At 46.3% G+C, this 22,446-nt stretch overlaps 1 protein-coding gene across 10 annotated transcripts in view; it reads left to right on the top strand.

Annotated features, from left to right (window-relative positions):
* The window catches only part of LPP (LIM domain containing preferred translocation partner in lipoma), a 387,571-nt gene that overhangs the window by 114,662 nt on the left and 250,463 nt on the right, over positions 1-22,446 (top strand). For all 10 annotated transcript variants that reach the window (XM_080603962.1, XM_080603958.1, XM_080603966.1 and 7 more), the window contains one exon: positions 1,192-1,291. The gene's annotated coding sequence lies outside the window, so the exon portion shown is untranslated. The remainder of the gene's footprint in view (positions 1-1,191; positions 1,292-22,446) is intronic.

Consider the following 22,446-nt stretch of genomic DNA (forward strand, 5'->3'; position numbering starts at 1 on the left):
CAAATCTGTGCTAAATAGGAGAGTGTCACCTTCCTGTGCTGACAGCAGTGGGGCTTGCTCTAAGTGCTGTACTGGTAAGAGAGAGATGATCAAGGGAAGCAAAAGTCCAGGACAGCTGAGACGGATTAAGGAAAAAAAAAAATCCCAAGTGGAAATCTGGATATGGACAAAGTACGGTAGTGAAAGGTAGTGAAAGTTGGTGGGTGGTATGGGCAAGAGAGAAGGCACTGAGTTGTTGCATTGGCACTTTCACCCCCTGATGTGCAGCAGACATCTTGCTTTCACAGCAGATGGCGGAAGGAGTGGATCTTGGCCAAAAAAGTTTCCACTTGGTACTTTGAGGCTAAGAGCAGCCGCTGTTAAGGGGAGAAAGAAATTTAGACTGGGTGGGACGTGAAAAGTGATCCATTGAACAGTGATCCACTGTTGTGGCAAATTGATTGCTACTACGTGGCCCTCATTTTTTGAGAGCCCCCAGATGTAAGAAGGCAAATGTATTATCCCTGCTTTCCCTTGTTGCTTGTTATCTCCTGAAATTTGGGACATTCTTGCTATTCAGAACTCTTCCCCTGTGTTTCACAGTGCTGCTCATATAAATCCTTTCTTTGTTCTTCCTCCTTTTCCACCAAACCCTTGTGTTCAGGAGAAAGATTTCTTTTTGCTACGTAGAGCATTCGGAAGATTGAGAGGTAGGACATATGTTGCGAACACAAAAGTTATTCAGTATTTAATCAAATCTAACTTTTCTCCTTTGGGTCTATCCCATAGTTACACACACTCAGATCTTAGAGTGGATGAGCAGTCTTGCCCTGTTGGTTTCAGTGACGCTGAAAATAAAGTCCCCGGTGGCAATATTCAGGTTTGTCCTCTGTCACAGGGCTGGAGTCGGAGCCATCTGATTTTGGTGTGTACTGGGTACTGCTTATAGCTTGGCAGGACTTCGTGCAAAGGCAGCGGTGCACTTTGTTTCCTGGAACAAAGATTTATCAAACCCTTATGGTGGCTGTCAGAGAAAATGTGGCTAAGTTTGAGTGGTGGCATATGATGTATCTGTAGTCGCTGATGTTGCTTTTGAAGATCTGTTTGAATGTTAAATAATAGGGTGGAAGAAGTTGCAGTTCAGAGCTGTCGGTTTACTGCTGGACCCTGTGCCTACCATCCTAAAAACAAACCTCTTTTTTTTTTTTTCAGAGTCCTTTATAATTGGGTGTGCCTGAATGCATCAGCCTTTGGATGTGAGTGTCTTCTCCTGAAACAGCCTTGTGATATCCTAGCTGCCTGTTCTCACGGGGTAAGGAAAGAAATACACACGCAGAGACACAAGACTAAGAATCTGCTCTGAGCAGAAGCAGAATGGCAAAGAAAGGGCAAGCCACACTGGTGCCTCAGTTCGTAAATTTTGACAACAGTGAACTTCTTGTGGAGAGAGGGAACAAACCGTAAATCCACTTACTGTAAATAAGACAAATCACAGGCTTAAGTTGCAGCAGGAGAAATTTAGATGAGACATTAGTAAATGATCTCTTGCATTAAGAATAACCGAGCACTGGAATGGATTGCCTGAGGAGCTCATGGAGTTTCAGTTGTTGGAAGGGTTTAAGAATGAGTTAGAAAGGCTCCATTAGACGTGTTTTAAGAGAACAGATCCTTCCGTGTGGTGGGGAAATGGACTAGATGACTTCTGGAGAGTCCTTCTAACCTGTTGAATGTTAGAAATCAGAGAAAGTGTAATTCTTATCTTGACAACGTTATTCAAAACTTAAAAGCTAAAAAGGAAAGCTTTCTGTGCAGCAGATTGAAAAGAAAAAGAGAAGTATCTGTGCAGAGGGAGCTGCCTGGTCCAATGATGAGCTTTGAATCTATGGCAATAGCTGTGCTCGGTGTCTTTGTTACTGAATGGTGATGTCCCTCTGGAGTGAAGTGCAAACGCGTGGAAAAGGAGTTCAGTCCTTGGTTATTGGCATGTAATCCAACCTTGCGATAAAAACAGGAGGTTGTGTCAATTCTTGTTCCTTTGTAGCAAGCTCTTGCAAGTTTGGGTCTCATCTGTGATCCTTGTTAAGCGTTTTACTTTCAGGTGGGTAGTCTCATGTGTTGCTCTGATGTGAGAGGACAATGCTACAGGTTGAGGTATACTGTGCAAAGTATAAATAACATGTGGAACACATACACAGGAACCAAATGATTGTTTTTCTTCTGTGTTTCCAGGGCTGATGAGATGGCAGTTTCATATTTGTTTTCTTCTGTTCCTGTTCTCCATTGTGTTTCTTTGTCCTGCCTTGACAGTGAACACAGCAGGCTTTTTCTGTGTTTAGAAATGCTAGCTCACCAGCTGGGTGTTGAAATTATGTCCTAAGGATGGCTGCTCCTTTAGTTCCCTCGCTTCTCCCTTGCTCCCCCAGAAGCTGCAGATGACAAACCTGGCCAGGGGTCAGGCAGCCCTGGCACTTCTGAGGGATCATCACCAGAGGAGCAGAGTTTGGGTGCTTCATCTTCTTGTGCAGCTAAGAAGGATAGTGAGATATGTCTTCTGTGTCTGAGGACGCCTGAAGATGAATGGGAAATTCTTCAGCCTCCTTTTGGACTTTGGGATTCATTTGGTTTCTCTAACATTTGCCTTTCATTCTTAATGTCAGCAAATACTGGTATCTCCCCTAGAGTTACTTGAGTGTCTTATTGTTTGTTAGCATCTTCTGTTTAGCCGAGATAAGCTGTTGTGTCCCAGTGGTGCAGGAACGTGGAAGAAACTTTCAAATAGCTCTAAGAAATGCAGATGGTGTCAAGAGAGAGAGAAGTAAGGGGATGCCTTTCTCTGAAGTCACCTTTGTATGTCTTTTTTTCCTCTTGAGCTTTAAAATTCGTGCAACTACCTGCTCAAATCTTGAAAGCAAAATGCATTCATGGGAGGATACAATTTACTGTATGCCCCCTGATCTTTTGATCTCAATCAATCAAATAAATGTAAGACCTTGCTGTTCACCTTATTGCAAGGACAGCTAATAAGTTGAGGGGTTGTGCCGATGGCACTGATGGTTTTCCAGCCTTGTTCTTTTTTTATTGTTGTTGTTGCTGTTATTTTTTATGATTCTAACCTTTTGGACTGGTCAGGGTAAGATTATTTGCAAAGAATACTCCATAAATATGCCTGTCAGGATCAGAGTTAACATTCAAACGTTGCTGCTTAGCAAAAGAAAGCAATATGCCAAGGTCCAATTTAGATTTCCCTGTAGGGTTGAAAATAATGACAAGACTCACTTAACGTGGCAGCGATGAGTCTTTCCACCTTTATGGGAGTGGTTGCCTTGCAGCCTCGCAGCACATGGCAGCTGTGCAGCTGGTGAACTTGCTGGCTGGACCTGAAGATCTGGAGTGTGGCATCTCGTGCTGGGGCAAAACTGGGGCAGAGGAGCCCTGAGGTGCATCTCCCAGGTCTCCAAGGTGCAAGCTCAGTCAATTCCCTAGCTTTATTGGGATGATTTTGCAACTGAAAATTCTTTTTTTTTTTTTTTTTTCTAATGCTATGCTCCTTGCCTCCACTTGCAGACGAGGTTTGTGGAACTGCTGTGAGCTCCGTGTCCCACAAAGCAGTCCCATTTCCTTCCATGCAGTTGAGAACAAACATCCTGCTCCGCGTGCAAGCTAGCGTGCATTGCAGGCACTGCTTAAGAAAATCCCAGTGTGTTGTGAGTAGGGAGTGTGGGTAGCTCACTGTGATTTTTTGAGCACTTTGGGAATTGCAGGTTTTGGTGGGCAGCCGCTTGGGTTTTCCCCATTGTGAATACTCATTGAAGCAGTTCCTAGATGGCTCCTAACGAAGATTTTCTTTGGAGGAGGCTGGCAGCATCCAGCGGCAAGAACCTTGCTTGTCTGTCAGGAAGTGTAATGGTGTATTATTGATGTTTCTGCGGTCCTGTCAGCAGAATTAACTTCTTTGGGTGAGAGCAGCAGGAGGAGCAAGGCTGCAAGGCAGCAGGCTGTTATTTAAGCATTAACCTGCAGTGTCTGAAAGCCACACCAGTGCGCTGTGTTGAAACGGTCTGTTTATAGAGCCTGATCATGGAAGCAAATACACTTCATGTCAGAAGCATGTGGATATTTTGAGGTTATTTTATTCCTCCTTTTAAAGATGAGCATGTGAAGGCACAGCAGCGGAGCCCAAGGGTGGATCTGAGAGCATCTCACCCATAGGTTTGGCAAAAAAAAAAAGAAGGAAGGAAGGAAGGGGGGAAAAGAAAAAAGAAAAAAGGCACGTGGTGAAAGGTGGCTCATTCCCTGAAGAAATTATGCCATGGATTGAGAAAGCAGGCTTAGACTGGGTGGTGAAATAACTGTGCAGAGATGCAATGCGACTTGTGGAAAGTCATGTGGCACCTTAGTGACAAATCCTCTACGACAGCCCAGCAGTTCTGGGTCCGACTCTGCAATGCTGTAACTTGCAGCCAAACAGATGGGGCCGGTTCCTCGTCAGAGTCGGTTGAAAAATTTAGAAACAAAAATAAAAATTAGCGTTCCTTCCCAGCTTAAAATCCAAAAGCCCCAGCGCCTGTAAATGAGGTAGTGACTTAACCCTTTGCTGGACTCACCTGCCTTGCCCATTAAGCTAGGACTAGTGCAAGAAGAGGCCACTAAGTGTGGCAGAGCAATGCTTTTGCTGTGCACCCTCCAAGCCCTGTGTCCCCTCAGGGATCCTGCTGCGGGCCGAGGAGAGGTGTCCCCGTCCTTGGGGCACAGAGGGGAAAAGCATTTGGTGGTGCAGGAGTTTTCTGTGGCTCAAACACCAAAATGCTTTTTTTTGTATTCTAAAAGGGATTGAAAGTTAGCAGCAGGGGTAATGGGCACCTTGAATGAAATTGTATGGAGGCATAAGAAATAGCAGGGTATTTTTGAAAATATCCATTGCATGTATTCCTCTTAAGAAACATGTTGAAGATGCCATATCCATAAATACTAATAAGGCTGTTTGATTCCAATTTTCAGGTAAGATTAACATTTTATTGAGTATTATATCTGTCACATTCAATGCTTTAGTGTACCATCCTCTCTGGCTTATTAGCATAATTGCAGTGCTTAAGCAACAATAAAAAATTCAACAGTAAAATAGCAGTTAGCACAGGCAATTTGTTATCAAAAGCTTTTACTTAAGGACAGCTTCTGAGCATATTTATTATCAAGTTAGGGCTATACATTATTTTTATTTAGAAAAACAAGAGGGGACTGATGTAGGATTTTTTTTTTTTAATAGCTGAATCAGAAGGCCTGAAAATTGGTCGCAGCCTTGTATTCTGTTTCTTAAAAATGCTCGGCAAGTTCACTTGGGATGGGAAGAGAAAACAAAACTTCAGGTCTGGAGTAGGGTTGCGATGTTCATAACTCAGCAGAATAATCCTGCTGACTCTTCGAACCATCTCAGGTGCCCTTTTAAGTCCCCTCACCATGTGCCGGGGCCTGAAGACACGTCCCATGACGGTTGCTCAGGCAGCAATGATGCTCTTTCCAAAGGTGCATGAGTGGGTGGTGGGCTTGGTTTTGGAGGCTTTGGGGCTTGGTGTTGGTTTTCAAAGCAAGATTTCTGCCCCAGGGAGGACAGACGGGGCTGGCCTAGCAACTATGGGTAGTCCGGAGCCTGCTGGTGTCAGCGGCGCGGCGCAGGGCCGGAGGTGTCCCAGCCTCACTCCCTGCCGGTGCCACAACCCGGAGGTTATGCAGGGACGTGCCCACAGATGGGAGGGATGGGATGGGACCCACAGGGACACGGGACGTGGCTGTCAGCGCTGGCCGTCGCCGAGGCCGGAGCAGAGGAGCGTGGTGTGGCTGCGTGACAGTGCTGCGTGCTCCCACTGTTTCTCTTCTCCCTTTGAGGACGCGTTGGGGAACAGGTCTTCTCCAGAGGATCTGTAGCTGAGATGTGAATGTGCACGTGTCTGGGTGCAAGCACCTGCCTCTGCACGCACATGTGTGTGCACGCAGTCACTGCGGCCAGCGTGGCAAGATTTCATGTGTGTATTTTAATTGGCAACAAAAGGCATTTTGGGGGGGCAAATTTACCAGGGACATTCAAAATAAGCTCACAATATACCATATTAAAACAGAAGAAAACAACATTTGAGGTTTGAACAATGAAAGAAGTCCTCAGAAGAAGAAGTCCATCAAGGAAAAGACAATCATTTGGCGAGAGGAAGGTAGCTGGCTGTGGGCGCCATGCGCGGTGGATGCAGGGGAGCTGCCTGCTTCAGACACTGCAGTTCGGCTGCTTTCGTGCCTGCTCTGGGAGTTGGGGAATCGGGAGACAGACCTTAGAAAGCTTGTTGGAAACCATTATTTCTTGAGGCTCAAATTTGTCACACGTTGCTGGAGTCAGAGGCCTGGCCTTGCTGTGAAAGAGTTGATGGAGCCTCCTGCAGAGGGTGGTTCAGCTCAGCTCGTGTCTGCTCTAGGTGCTCCGGGTTAGGTGGGTACGCGCAGCCATGAGTCTTCTGCAGTCCTGTGAGGTGGCAGCTGACAGAGACAGGCAAGCTGTGGTGTTTATTCAAGTGAAACGTGCGGCCTTTTCCATCGCAGATCGCTTTGCTGTTGGAGGGTGTTCTCAGACCGCTCTGTGTGGAGCTGGCTCCTCCACACCTCCCAGCTTCTGCCTGACTTCCTCAGACAGGCACCCTTGGTTGTCCCTCTCTCTCCTCAGACCTCTGTTTGTCTCCAGCATCCCCAACTTCCCACCCCCCATCACTGAAGCCTGGGGTCTCTCTCCTCTTGTATCTTCTGGGCATCCTTTTTCTCCTCCTCCCTTCTTCTGGAAGACCTCCCCTAGCTTGTGCTGCCTTTTCAGTTGCTCTTCCATCGTCTGACTATAGGGATGATGGTGGACCTCGCACTGCTTGCTATTTCAGTAAACGAGAGGGGTAAACGTATCTGTTTTTTATTTTTGCTCCCAGTTTGACTGTTATCGCCGCTCACCCCACGAGGAGAAGTGAAGGCAGCGCTGCCCCGGGACAGAAGCTCATGTTCATAGTGAAACAGGATGTGCAAGCAGGTTGTAGGAATTGAGAAGGGAGCACATGGAAACAGGTGAAACTAAACTGGGCACATATTAGAGAAGTGATGTGCTTGTGGGGTCTTCTTCACAAACACCCTCTTCTGTGAATATGTGAGATTTCAAAGGAGTTGGTTGTTTCAGATCCCCTTTCTTTGGGGGGTACCAAAACCCATGTTATTCTTCAGACATGGAGAGAAACTGTACATTTCAGACTCCTGGATAGTTGGGAGTTTTGCGTTGGTACATAGCTCACTCTCACAAAACTGCCAAGTCCTGCACAATGTTTAGACTTTCTCAGCAGCCAGCGGGCTTGGTGATGTTCCTGGGAAGAAGATAGAATACACAGAAACCAGCTGTGGAGAGCTAAACTTCCAGGGAACTTCAGTCACAGGGGAAACTTGGCTGTGATTTGAATTGCAGTTGAAACGTGTTCCTGTGCAGTCCTGCAGGTCCCTGCTATTGCTCCTTCTGTCTCTGCTCGTCTGGCTTTAGTAGTATCTGACACGTTAGGTCCCTGAGCATCTCCTGCTTCCACCTAGCCTTGTAGCTCAGTAGTGCTGCGTGCTTGCTACCATGGCCAGGGAAGCCCCCTTCTAGGTGCTGTGCATGTGCAGAGGGATCCCACATCTGTAGGAAGAGCTGGGGCACCAGGGGAGGTGCTTTTTTGCAGTATTGATGTGATTGAGGGCATTTCCACGTAGCACCCGCCAGAGATCTGTAATCTTCTTACAGCTTTGGTAGGAAGGAGCTGGCAGGTCTCTTGTACAGCCCCTGGCTCGAAGCAGGGTTAGCTTCGAAGTTAGATGAGGTTGTTGGGGCTGGTCATGGCAGTGGTGGTGTCATCACCAGGGATGGTGGCATGTGCCTTGGCCAACAAGAAGAAGGCTTATGGAGGGCCTAGGTGGTTGTAGTGTGGTGTCAAGGGAGTGGAACAGTGAGCTTTTTGGGAGAGGGCTTGTATGAATAGTCAGCCCAGAGCCGGAGTCCGGGTGCTCTAGGGCACAGGTACTGCACCAAATTCCCCCTGAGGGGTTCTGAGAGGGATAGGGTCAGCAGCTGACGCCATGCAATGACACGTCTCCTTGGAGGATGGAAGTGCACGCATGCTTCTTGCAGGAAAAAAAATGGCTAAAAGAATTTAGCAGTGATAAATGTCATAAAAATACTTATGCTGGAATTTGTAAAGCCTGGAACATCTGTTCTCGACAATGCTTTGATCATGTTGTGGGGCTTTTAAAATGATACTTCCATGAAATAAGTGAGATCCTTATGGCTGCAGGATTCCTTTCAGTGCCCTTTTTTCATGGAGCAAAAAGGCAAATTTCACAGGGAACATTACATGACTTGAAACACATATTTTAATGGTTAGTATCAACCAAACAATGTTTTATTAGGTGCTAGAAAAATGTTCCAGTTACATACCCCAGGAAGCAAAGCACTCCCATTTACTTTTAAACTTATGGGAGCTGCACTTTGGGGGGGAAGAATCAAGAATTCATTGCTTGTATATTACTGTATTCAAAACCAAAACAAACTTGGTGAAATGAGCTTAAACATTCTGAAGTTGTTAGAAAAGGGCTTTTTTAGGTTTTGTTTGCAGGCAGAGCTGCAGATGAGCCAGGATCAGCATGTTTTCCGAGGGATATGTTGCTAACAATTGTAAGGCATTGACAATTTACTTCCCTGAGTGCACTGTTTTGGATTGAATAACTTTTTAGTCATCTGCTTTTCTCTGAAGAGTCATCCTTCCCTCGTCATTTTAGCAGGCTTCTGCATGTTGCTCTTCAAGCAGCTGTGTGTTTCGGGCTGAAATGTTGTGATGTTGAACGTCGTCGGTGTTTTACAGAGCATGGAGAAGTCTGATAGCGGAGCTGTGTTCTGCTCCTCCTCGCAGCACGACACCTGACAGGAGGATTTCCTGATTCGTCGTCTGCTTTCTGCTCCTCTGCCTTCACATAGGAAAATCTCCTAGGCCATGTTTGCAGAAAGCAGGCCTGGAAATGGCTGTTCTGGGAAGCGTGTGCAGCAGAAGCAACTCCTCGAGCTTGGCTGCTGGAGATAGCTGCTGGCCACCCCGCCGTGGGGAAGGAAGAGCCCCCCATCTCCATCCATCGAGGGGGCTCAGGCCACGTTCACAGACAAGTACGCTGCAGAGGATGCCCAAGCGTGCGAAAAGCTTGGCAGTTTCAGAGCTGGGAAGTTGCACCATTGCCTGAGTGCATTCAGGCCTGCTGAGAGGTGAAGCTGCCTTAGATCCCACAGAAGCCAGGAGGGCTGCAGGGGAGGGCTGAGCTGCGTGGTGCTGTGCTCGGCCCTACAGCTTCTCCTGGAGAGCTCTGCGCCGAGCTCCGGTGACGTACACACAGCCTGTAGGCCACAAACAGCGTCAGGAAGGAGCAAGGAATTGAAGAGATTTGGAAAGAGGGGGGTCTCCTTTTCGGCTACGTTTGGGTGTTCATCTTCATCAAATCCCTTGTGGCTGCTGCAGCCAGCGAGGCCAGCAGCTCCCTCAGGGACTGCAGGGCTCCCTGGCTCCCACCGCCCCTTCCCTCCTCTGGATCCACGAACCGGCTGCGAGCTCTCCCCAGCAAACCGGAGCCTGGCAGACAGGCGACGGTCGTGGTTTCTTCGTTCAGAATCTATCACATCTGTGAAAGGAGGAAAATTAATGGTCATAAACAACAGAAAGAATATGGCTGTGCTTTCTAGTAAGGCTCCGGGTGTCAGGGGTTAATTTATGAAAACTAAATTGTGTAATTAATTTCTGCATCTAACAGGTGAACAGGCTGCTTATTACTATGACATATCCATTTATAGCATTTTTCCTTAGCCAACACCTGCGACTCAGTTCTGTTACATGCTCATACTGTCTGTTAATTATTTACCGATGATTTACAAGTACAGCATGCAAATGAAATGCTTTCATGGTGAAGGCTGTATTGAATGCATAAGATTCTTGGTATTTATGCCACTGTACTGCCAGGTACAATCCCGTCGTGATCTCTGAGCCTCTTACTGAGGACTCCTTGTACATCCACAAGCAAGAGGCAGCCTCCTGCCCTGTAGACCTTGTGCAAAGAGGACCTGCGTTCTTGGTGAAAGACTTGCTACACACATGGCTATGGTACATGAGTGGATCTGTGTCCTTTGCTCCTTTGCAGATTGATTTCTGCCATTTTGGATAACTTTTCTGCGTAGCACACAAGAAATTCCCTCCTACAAAGGGTCATTCTCCTTCACAAGCAATGGCAGAAACAAACTGTTTTAAAAAAAAGTGTGATGTGCCTGATTTATTTTTTTTCCAAAAGAATAAAATAGTATAAAAGTCAAGTAGCAGATCGCATTCTGACTCAGCTGGTAACTTACGATCCTATGCTATTTTTGTAACATTTTTAGCTTATGACCAGATTTTTCTAATATTAGGACATTGCCATAGAAAGTGTGTCAGAGTCCCAGACTGCCAGAACGTATCACCCTACAGAATATACGTTTCTAAGCAAGTGTGCAGGAGTAGTCCGGTAAGTTCTTTGTTGTGGTTTTAAATTGCTGCAATTTCTTTTTTTTTTTTTTTCTGAATCACTTAGCAAACAGTGCCGGGCAGAACAACACAGCCGCCTTTTGTTTCTCGTGCGGTCAGAAGCTGAAGCCCCATCCCCAGCGGTGCCTCTTGCAGGCTGGGGTGCAGAAGAAGGGGAAAGCAGTGGAGTTGCTCTGCTGGTAGATTTTCAGCTGGTGTAAACCGCTGTAAGTCAATTCAAGCTGTACTGACCATGTGGATTTTATGGACTTGAGAATCTGGTCAAACAGCCCGTGTTTTATAAGGAAGGAGCTCTGGAGATGGTTGTCCTGTTCTAGGTAGGCAAGCAAGTACATGCAAAGTCTCCCTAAGCTAAAGAAAAGTGTGTGTGAACAAACAAACATCTGTGTTCAAGTACAAGAGAAGGCAATTACCAAGGAAATCTCAAAGTTTACAAGTAGGATTTCTTTATAGGTTCAAATCTGCTGTGGTTTCAGAGTACCTAAGGACGCTTAAAATAATGAAGCTCCAGACAGTCCAGCCCAAACATGCATGACCCAGAGCAGCAAAGCAATCATTGTGCTTAGCACTACCAATCAGCTAGCTAATGCAACAGCTGCTCGGGGATTTTGCATTTAATTTTTGTCTGGATAATAACGAGGAACACAGGGTTAATGATCTGTGTCCGGTTTCCCTCCAAAGTGCTTTATTTGCACTTTGTGGCTGTTTTTCATGGTTCTTTGCAGCAGCCCCAAAACGTTAACTGACCTGAAGAAATCAACAATGGATCTTTAAAAAATCAGAAAGAAAAGTTAGAAAGGATGCTGCTTTCTAGCTTTTCATGTGAACACCTTGTGCTCAGGCTCCCTTTGGTAAAGTAACCAGTAAAACCTATTCACATGTACCCCAATTAAAATTTAATGAAGCAAGAGGATGTATTCATATATGCTGACTAATGCAGAAGGAATAAATTCCAGTAACTCGGCTCTGTAAGCCCTTTGCTTAGCATTCAGGGCTCGGTTTACTAGAAAGCTCCTCTGTGGCCATTGAGCTGTCTGGCACAAACAATCCCTGCAAATTTGGGTTCTTGCAGTTACAGCGAGAGTTGATGATGGCTGATATAGGAAATAGCATGGCTGCTTTGTATGGCAGAGCTTTATCAATGAAGTCTGGTCTGGCTGATCACAAGAGGTGAGGCAGGGCTCCTGTCCTCAAGTGCGCCATGGGAAGGGGTTTGGGAATTACTGGCTGTGTGTTCCGTCTGCCCTGGTACCAGAGCTCCCATCAAGCACCAGTTGAATGAGCGGAGTGATGTGCAGCCTTAACGGCCCTGGTTTATACGTGGGAAAACTGTTGCTCAAGTGGAGGATGTATGACAACTTAACCGGTGTCAGAAAATAGCCAGGCTTTTAGTGCCTCTGCCTTCGCTGCAGGTTCACCGGCCAGTTGTTTTGGCACTTGCATTCCCGAAGGATTATCGCCCTGCTTTGCAGAACATTTCACTTCTAAAACATCGCTCCCACCAGTGGGGAATGCACAGACGTCTGCTTGGGCAACGAAACAACTTTCCAGGAGCGGTGCAGAGCCGTGCTTGTCAGCTTTCACACCGTCTCTATCTCGTCCCCCAGTGCTTCTACCTCTCAAGCTGCTGCAGAGCTACCACATCATCTTGCACCCAGAAACAGTGGAGAAATGATGTAAAAAACCTCATCTGCTCTTTTACATCACCGTAGTGGGAATGACCAGGCTCTGCTGCCCGTGCTGCTGCAGCGTGGTCTTGTGCCAGCATGCTGTGGCTTCACTCGGCGTGGGGATGGATTTCCCACCTCCCGGGTGAGACATGGCAGTGGGGTGATGCTGCACTGCTATGATAAATGGCACTTTTGGATAAGCAATGAAAGACCCTGCTGTATCTGCTGTTAGTAATGGGATGGGCGGCAGAACGGAAATGCCACGGTGGAATTTGCCTTTGCTGCTGACCCTTGCATGACAAGCGAGAGCCCCTCATCACCAGCCCTTTGTTTTGCCTTGCCCCGAGTACAAAGCGGTGCTTCATCGGCATGCCTGCCTGGTCTGGTTCTGCCTCCATTCAGTGGCGGAGCTGCAGCAAAATTTCCCAATGTATCCTGGGTTTTCCAGTTATCATCCTCCTCAATCTCCATTCAGTCCTGCGAAAGCTCTCACTTGCTCTGTTGAAACGAAGCGTGGAAGAAGCCTTCAAAGGGAGATGTGAGTCTGGAGCTGAGATCTTGTGCTTCGGTTTTGGCCTGGAAAGCTGCTCTTGGAACAGTAAGCATGAGATTTCTCTTGCAACCTCCTTCGTGTGCCTTTCTGAAGAAATAGCTGGAAGGAGAGAAGACCTGTCAGTTGAGCTCTAAAAGAGAAACCTATTGGCTCTGAGTACACTGGGGACATTATTTAAGGTCAGTTGATCTGTGAGAAGGCATGACTTATCTAACGCAGCCTAAGGTTAGTTATGCAACAGCCGGGCTGTTCTTTGTTGTGAAGAACAACTTCAGTGTGTGCCTGTGGAAATCAAAGGCCTCGCTGAAGGCGTGTTGTGTTCTGGCTGGGAACTCTTGGGTGTCCTCCTCTAGTGATTTTCCTTTTGTAGTGGGTTATCATTGTGGAAATCTAAACAGTGAGGTTTCCAGTGGGAAAGGCACTCGCTAAGTGCCGGCTGCAGACGTTGGGCTGCTGGTAGAAGTGTCCTCGGCGGGGGGTGGTGCAGGACCTCTGGCGTTGCTTACCTCTGGCATTGCTTCAGACCAGGCTTTGCTTCCTTCACCTCTCCGCCAAACACCTCTCTGTGTCCTAGACCAGATTACCGAGTTGCCTTGATGCCTGCACAGGGCAGTGTTTTTAAGGTAGACACCGAAGAGGGTTGTCTTCTGACTTCTTGCTTGTACAGAGAGAGCTGTCACAATTTGCCACTGGTATTGGTTTGAAATAAGTTTGAAATAAGTTTGAGATAATTGGTTTGTTGCCTTTCATGGAGAACCTTTCCTCCCTCTGCCCTCCTGTGTTGAAACGTGCTGCCCCGCCAAAGTGCCGTTCTCCAAAGAGACTGGGCATCACCCAGCAAACCAAAGAAAGGGGATTTTCCTTTAAATCTGGGATTGGTCTCCTGTGGTGGGTAGGAGCAGGCAGTTTTGGGTAGCCAGTTTTGGGTTTGATCCTTTGTGCATAGTGAAAAATGCATTATTTATTGCTTGTGCAAAACTAAAATAATGTTCAGCAACATTGCCTGTCGTGCTGGTGAACTGTCTTCTTCCTTCTGTGCTTTTTATTTGTGGGGTGTGTGTTGGGGGATTTATTATAGGGGAAATGAAGCTATTTGAACTGGCTTCGCACAAGCCTTGGTCTCGTGTGGTTTGTTAGTTGCACAGTCCTGAGTACAAGGAGGGGGCGATGAAAATAATCAAATGGGTGCTGCAGGGTGCAGGTGCTCTGGGCTTAGGGAGGGTGTTCACGTCTCCCTCGATGTGGCTCTGGACTGGGGTCCTGGAGGGTTTTTTCCTGCTGGCCCCTTACTCTGGAAGTCTTCTGGCTGTCCGGCTCTGCAGCCCTGTAAGCTGCCTTTGAAGTACATGGCGGCGTTAGAATTAATAAGAGATTTCCTCTGCTTCCCTAACTCAGATTCCGCCTTACCCCTTCTCAGCATCCGAAGTGATTAGCAGTTTCTGTAAATCCAGGCCTATGGATTTTATAAGGACCCCTGACAGTCAGGGGTGATTGTGCTCTCCCCGAGTGTTTCCTAAGTAGTAAGAAATCAATGCATCGGGAGAGACCGTGCCTGACATCTTTTAATTACAGCGTCCCCGTACGTCTAATGTAGCAGAAAGGGCTCTGAAAGGCAGCCCCTTTGCCCTCGCTAATTGATACAAAAACAAATTGGCGCAAACGAAAGTAAACCGGTTCCTAAAGAAAATGAAATTTTGCTTTGTAGTTGGAGCTAGAAGGAGCAGTTGTGAAAGGAAATAAAATGTATGGCAGCCTGAGCTGCTTGGCTCTCGCAGATGCCGTAAACGGTGCCACCAGCCCCACCGTGCCCCATGCTGGGGGACAAAACCCGTCCTGCTGTTAATGCTGCCCCAAATGAAGGCATTGTGGTACATGCCCGGGGGCTCTCGGGTGAGGGATAATTGCTGTTTTCTTCCCGTATACCATAGGGGAGGCGATTTTGAAGCTTTACCATACTGGCTGCTGCAGTCCACATTAAGCTGGGTATGACATCAGTGTTAAGAGTTGTGGCACTTGTGGTTACGGCTTTGGGATTCCTTATATTTACTTTCTAGGGAACTAAAATTCAAAGCAGCTTTTATGGCTGTCACGAGAATATTGTAAGTTTCGAAAGAGGTGGCTAAATGTGCATTGACCTTTAACTAATACATCCATATCCTATTTTCTGTGTGTTTCCAATTAGGAGAAGTATGTTAGATTTATTTATTTTATTTTAATTGTTAAAATAGGAAAGTTATTCAACTACAAGGCTTCTTCTGCTTTTTCCCAAAATAAAGATAGTGATGTTGTCCAAGGGCAGAAGTTTTCATACAATTACTGTTATAAGCTGGAAATAAAGATTTAAGAATAGCACGCGCCATCTGCCACCAGTGGGGTAAGAACCAGACCAAACCCTGGACTGCTGCAAGCAGTTCTAATTTGTAACTTGCAGGGATGCCACAGGGCTTCACATCCCTCTCCGGCATAGGGGATGAAGTTTCTGAACGGGCATCTCCCTCCTCCTTGTTTTCGTGGATTTGTGTTCCAAAATAATGCTGTATCTTCGTTCCTACAACTGGGGATCCTTTTCATAAGCTGCAGTGCATCTTTTGCTGCCTTTAAAAAAACACACACAAAACAACCACCACCCAAAAAAAAAAAAAAGCAATATATTTCCCACTTTTTAAAATGTATTTTGCTAAATATGTATTTTTGTCAAATTGCAGTTTGCTCCAAAACATTTTTCTTTATGTAGAAAATGGAATCCCACCTCTCGGAGACCTTTGTTAGCAGCTGTTCTGCTAGCTAAATGTCACTGAATTAAATGGAAACAAAATAAGAGAAGGAAAGAAGAATGTGATGTTTTAGAACAAGAATTCTAGTTGACAATTTCAATCCCAGGTAGAAGAAATCCTCCTCTCTTCTGATTTCTGAGATATTCTGGAGATCGCTACCCTGCTATTTTATCTTGCAGAACATTGTAATACTGCAGCATTTCTGGAAAATTGTTTTCTGTGTACATGAGCATGCTCTCCTTGTATTGCACTCAACTGCAGAGCACAAAATAGAGGCATCCACTTACCATCTACTGCACAAAAAGGTAGAACCTTGCAGGAGAAATGCTTTTTTGTCAGAAAGCTATCAAAGGCAATAGGCTACAGTTTACTCATCTTTTATTTAATTTAATTCTACTTTTTTATTTTTTTTAGCTTTTGGGAATGAGTGCCACAGGCTTTAGCTGCAGCTTCACCCCAAAGTGCTGCTTGGAGGAGGGAGCTCAGCAAAGGCTGTGTTGCTGAACCCTGCACTTGCTTTTGCCTTGGTCCCTGCTCTTGCCCAGAGAAGTGCTGGGGCACCTTTGAAGGACCCTTGCTGCTGTTTTTGGCACCTCAGCTTTTGGAGCTGGCCTTTAAAGCGCTCAGTGTAATGGGATGATAGCTTCAGCTTGGGGTGTGTAGGAAAGGGGCCCCACACCAGCCTCCTGAAGGTCGTTCTGGCTCAGTGTTGGGTGCAGTGAGGGCTCCTGGGGTGTTACCCGCAGACTCCGTAAAACCTTAAGCATTGCAACTGGCTTGTCAGAGAAAGGACAGCTTACCAAAATACAATTTATAACCAACAGTTTACTACCAGATACAGTAATTAATACAGAACACGGTGGGGCTCATCATTAAAGTGCTTTGTTGTGCTTGCATGACTGCTGCTGGCAAGGCCAGCTTCTGAGGCTAATGAAGGACGGGGAAGAGAGAAATTGATGCTGTAGTTAGCTGATGGCAATATTTCTCCAGGTCACATACTGTAGCGTGCACTGTATCTGATCACAAATCTCAGCCAGACATATCTGTCCAATAAAAGTTGGTCTTCCAAATTCTTGCTTAGAGAGGCAAGAGTTATCGTTCCCACCAAGGTCGCTATGAGCTGACGCCAGGCGCTGCTGTTGCTGGGATGGGGGTGAGGGTGTGCAGGCACTCGGCAGGGACTGGAGGATGGGAAGAAAACTTTTCATCCCATCTGCAGTGGTCCAAATCCTGCTCAGGTCATCAGTTGGTGTCCGGTGGTTGGTGAGCTTGCCTTTCCTGCCACGTTCTGGTGGCCACGTGCCCAGGTAAGGGCAGTAGCAGGTGCTGCGTTGCAAGCCGGAGTCTCTTCTGATAAGGAGGTGGTTGGTTGGAGGTAGGTCTCGCTTCCCGATAGCTGTCTCAGAGTGGAATGACTTCAGCAGAAGTTTTAGTCTCACGTTAGTTTCCATCGAGACGTTTGGAGCCGTTCCCAGCAGGGGGTTAAGCTGCAGCAGCAGCGCGAGCCCTTTTCTGGTGTTTTGGTGAGAGACAGGCCGGCTGCTGGCTTTTCTAAGGTGTGTAGGGAGCTTGCATTAAAACAAACAACGCTCTTTCCCTGGTCTGTTTACCGTATCAGGTCTGTCTTTGTGGGCTCATTCTTTGCAACATGTGCAATCTCATCAGACTTGGAGAAATCCCTGGATCTGGAGGGGCTTGGAAGCTGGGCATGGTCAGGTCTCCTGTGTGGAGGCAGCAGTGGGTAAACCAAGTGTCCTTTAAACATGGCATACTTGAGCTCCGTGGTCACTGTGATCTACTACAACACTGATTTATAAGAATACTTTTGGTTCAGTGCCTACCCTTAATTCAAACGTCTGATCAAACGGCGCGTTCTGGGTTACAGCTGCCCGTGGTGACAACACCTCACTGGGCAGGGTGCGCCGTGTCTTGGTTTTATTGAGCACTGCCCAAACAGTCAAAAAGCAAGTTTTAAAGTGCCTCGTGTTGGTGCAGATCAGGCTACTGCCATTTCCCAGGCTCTGGGGCTATTCACAGGGAATCCAAAGGAACGAAACTGGAGGGTTTTGGCAGTTCTGCTCTAGCTTAGAACCAAGTAAGCAATGTTCTTACAGTTCCTCTCTGCGCTTCTCTTCCCAACAAGTCCTTTTGGGCATGTTTGACAACAAAATCAGATCAGTTCACTGCATGATGTAAGTGATATATTTGCCACTTTAATTTCCATGGCCTCGGTTGTAATGGCTTTTGCTGTGTGCTCTTACACATCTCTGTTACTGGCTGTAATGGGTGGAGGGATGTGCCTCGTTGGGGAGTGTATACACCCATCACGTCCCTTTTTACGTGGCAGCTCTTGACCTTCTTACCTATCCCGTATAGGAACCTCTCAAACGTTGGCTAATCCCACCAGGGTTTATGCAAGCTGGCCGAAATCTGGTCCTGCCTGGGTGTGTGCAAGATGCACCAAGGGGCTTGGACATGTGTGTCCTGGCTTCCTGAGCTAATCCTAGTCAAAGCGGCTGGAGGTAATGTACTGCTAGGCCACGGAGTTAAATCAATGCCACAGAGGGCATGGCAATGTTCTGACCATTAAAAATGTTCGTGTACAAGCTCCTAGGCTAGTCCTGAGAGGTGCGGCACTGCGAAATGGAGTCTCCTTAGCAAACCCTGCAGGTTCAGACTGCAGAGCTCGTCAGATGGCTTGCCATGGGGCTGAAAAGATTGCTCTTGGCGATTTTCTCTTCTTCTGCAGAAATATCAAAACAACCAGAATACTGACTATTTCTGTTGTTGGATTGATGTTTGTTTTGTAGCAGAAGGTGAAGTCTCTCTTTGGGACCTTCAGCATATTTGACAAAGGCACACTTCCCTGAGAGCCGCAGAAACGGCACAGTTGAGAATTCTGGAGTGGAGCACGTGGCTGTAAACAGCTATCTGGAAAACGAACTTTTCTGGCTCAAATATCTGTGCTCTCATCTGTTGTATAGAGAGTCAAAATGCTATAAATGGCATGGTTTTGTTTGATGCTGGAGCCAGCAGATTATCCATCTGCAGTACTGGCAGTGTCCTTCCAATTCAAAAGAGTTCTTAAGAAATTTTTGTTTAAATTAGAAGAATTAGATTCATGCTCTGCAGCAGGGACAAAAAAAAACACACAAGCACAAACAGAAATAAAAACAAAACAAAAAAAACAAAACCAGTTCTAAATATTTTGATAACTTTTGAAAATAATAATCTAACGTTAGCAAATAGCACAACAGTGATATGTAAACAGAGGTTCAAATGTTGCTCAGTGATCTTCACCCACTGCGTGGAAAGCCCCGGGACCCCTGTCATGGGTTGCATCCCATCTCTAGTTGTTTTTCCAAACTCAAAATCAGTCCTTTTCCCCTAAGAACGGCATTTACTTTCTTCTTTATGTGTCTGTATACACAGCCTCAAACACAGATAGGCATGGTAACGCTGATGCCTTCTTCCATGAACTCATGCTGTATTACCAAGGAGCGTGTTGTCGGCAAGCTTTCCAGTATTTGTAAAAGGTCTACACGGGGTAATAAAATCTTGTTGTTGGGAAAATTGGTCTAATTTTGAGATTGAGGGGTGTGAGAATAAAAGATACTTTACTGTAAATTGTAGGTAGATAACAACAGAAACTCAAATATTAGAAGAAACTGGGTATCGCACAAACCACACTTTCACATCACTAAAACAAGAGCTGTGCTCACACAGAAACATGAACCTCTTTGCAAACCACAGAAAGTAAAAGGGAGCACTCCTGTTTCGTTATTGATCTAATTGCTCTTTTCTTGATATGAGAATAGATATGAAATGCTCTTGAATATTCCAGCATGCACAAAAAAAGACCGTCATTTTTGGAAACTTTTAAAGGCACAGCACATACTGATAAGTAGCAAGGCCTTTTAATACTGAGTTACAACTGGCTGTCTAATGCCCCCTAATTGTTCTTCTGGAACGGAATATATTATAGCCTTGATGAAAACTTTCCAGTCTGGAGTGATATGAAATGAAGAGAGTCTAGCCTATGTTTTCATGTGACTAATCACTTTTGGATGCTCAGTTTCTTTAAGCATATCTTATTTTAAGAAAATGATCCTCTGGAAGTTGGGGGTATTGGGGAACCTTTGTGTTGGGCACCTCCAAAGCTCCCTTCCAACCCAAATGCACCTGTGGCTCTTTGTGGTCTTTGCCTTTATCTGTAACCTTTTGCCTTTGGTTTTACAATCCCATTTAAGACCGGGTTTCCCAAGTAACTTGTAAGTGTGAGCCTGCGGGACATGTGCAAAATGTGTGCGACTTAAAAACTTGCCATGTTTGTGTGTGAGAACAAACACGCATACGAATGAGGTTCCTGGATCAACACAGCGAGGGCTGGATGCGTTTCAAAGCTTTCAGAGCCTAGCGTGGTGTGCTTGTCTGTGGGGGAACTGTGAAGGTGAGTGTCGGTCTGTGCTCACCTCTGTGTTTTACAACACTGTTTCATTTATGATCTCCACCAGCTTTGCTGCTCTGCCTGCTCCTGCCAGCAATTGCACCTCCTACTCTTCTGCCAGGCTGAGCAGACTCCGGAGCCAGGCGAGATCTCTGCTGGCTGCAGGCGATGCCAGCTCCCCAGATAAGCTCTTCCCGAGGCTGCCGGCAGAGCGGAGGGACCGGGCTCCTTGATTCTCCTCCTGGCTTCGCTGCTGGCTCGCTCCAGTGGCATCAGGCAGCTTCGCAATCGATCCCTTGGTTCCTACAACATGATGAGCATCCGTGTCATCGCTGTCCTGGGCTGGATGCTGGAAGGGCATTTTAGAAGGAGATGGGGATTCTCAGCTAGAACTGCACAGTGGCTGTTTTCCTGTAGCGGGTAGTTCATCCTAAATGCCCAAGGGAAGGGATGAGAGAGAGAAGCAAGATGCAACCTTTAATAAACTGTTTTTGAAGCATTTTAGTTCCTTTAAGAACTAATTTTCGCTTCCTGAAGTCTCTGGCACTTCAGAGTGGTCGAGAGATTTGCAGAAAAGGTCACTTCCAACAGTAACTAATAATACGAGGTGGAGAGGAAGAGGGACTTCTCTTGATGGCTTGTTCTTTAGACATCTCAATGACTTGTTTGATGAATCAGCGATGAATCTTTGCCTGAATCCCCTGGCAATTCACTTTACCTGTAAATCATGTTCAGCTCGTTGTAACTTTCCTTCCGTGTTTATCGATTTGTTGATTTTTTCCCCCCTCTCAATAAAAATAAATGAATTTGTTATATTTAAACCAAAAGGAGGGGGAGCCTCCAGCTTGCAAGAACATGACTGCATGGTTGGAGAGAGGTCACTTGCACAGGGAACCAGCTCGGTAGCATCGAAGCATCACCGTGCACGTTCCTTTTAAGGGAATTTTCCCTTGAATTGTCGTGCAGTCCCAAGGCACTGAAGACAAACTTGCACAAACTCCTCCAAAAGTCAGCCTGTCAGAAATGCTAAGAACGTATTGGCTTTGGGTCGCTGCCGCTGAGCCAGTAAAAGAGGAGGTTGGCATTCGTTTCAGGCAGAGCGGGCCAAACCCTTCTCTGATTTGTTTGCATTTGTGCACAAAGTTTTTTTGTTTTGTTTTGTTTCTGCAATGGCAACTGTATACAGAATGCAATGTGGGAAAAGATTAAGTAAGTTCCTTTCAGAAAAGCTTTATCAGAAATTTGCCAAAAAAAAAATAAATAGAGAAAAAGCAAAAGATGATTCTGCTCATTGTTTCCTCAGCACTCAGGAAAACCATTGCTTTGAGTCAAGGTGAATTGTTGATGAGTTTGTAGGTTTAAATAGCTGTTGCCAAGATGCAGGTAAATACTCTGCAAGCCTCCAGATGCTGCCAGGAGGAGAAGCAAACATTTAGTGCTGGAAACGTGCAGATTGGTTGCTCAGGGCCTCTTTCTTGAAGGATTTCTGAATGTCTTGTTTGCCTGTATTTTGGTAGCATGCAAAGGGCCTGAGTTTGGGCTGGGTCTCTGTTGAACAGGGCTGGAACAAAAGGCCACCGCCACCTCCAGGGAGGTGACCGCGTGAGCTGTGCTGGTGGGAAAGGAGAGGGTGAAAGCAGTGCTTCGGGCAGGGCTTCAGCAAACCTGGAGAGAGACAAGACCTGCTGCTTTCTGAAGAATGGCTTTTCAGTAGCAATGTTAAATAGTAATGCTTTGCCTTCTTCCAGGCTGTTCCTAATGGTGGTGGAATATCACTGTGCTTGTAGGGCAGGGGAAGGCCGAGCTGGGGAGAGGAAAAGTGACTTGCCCTAAACTCCACGGGAAGCCAGCAGTTGAAGCAGGGGCAGGGAATCCTGCTCCCTCCGTTCTGTGGACAGTAAGAAATTCATTTGTACTCTGCAGGGAGATTCATATATTTCAATCCCCCACCTCACTGCTATTTTTGTAACCTTTTGGACGAGAAGCTGGAGAGCGCCAGAATACACAGGTTTGATTTCCATCCTTTTTCCAGCCAGTCGCTGCTTACTATGGCATCGTGTGTGCGAGGTGCTCAGCCCACATAATGCCATTTTTGAATTACATGAATCAAAATCAAACCAGCTTCCACTTTCCAGGAGAGTGGTCCAGTTCCCCCAGAAGGATCATGCTCTCGCTCAGATTCAGGTCAATGATGTTCTTCCCTCCATCGTGAGCTCCAGGCGGTGCTGCCCGAGTACCATCCAGAGGTGATGACGTTTCGGTGGCAGCTGGAGTGGTTCCTGCCCCCGTGAGCTTGTACACTGCTTTGGGACCCTTTGGGACAGAAGTATTGTTGTTCGTTTGTCTGAGCCGGTATTTTCACCGTGCTTTATTTCCATTGCTCCTGTTAGATGTGTCGGTTTTCATTATGTCTTTAGATAAGGCTCGTGTGAAA

This window comes from Anser brachyrhynchus (genome assembly GCF_964034855.1).
Source record: "Anser brachyrhynchus genome assembly, chromosome: 9".
Lineage (NCBI taxonomy): Eukaryota > Metazoa > Chordata > Aves > Anseriformes > Anatidae > Anser > Anser brachyrhynchus.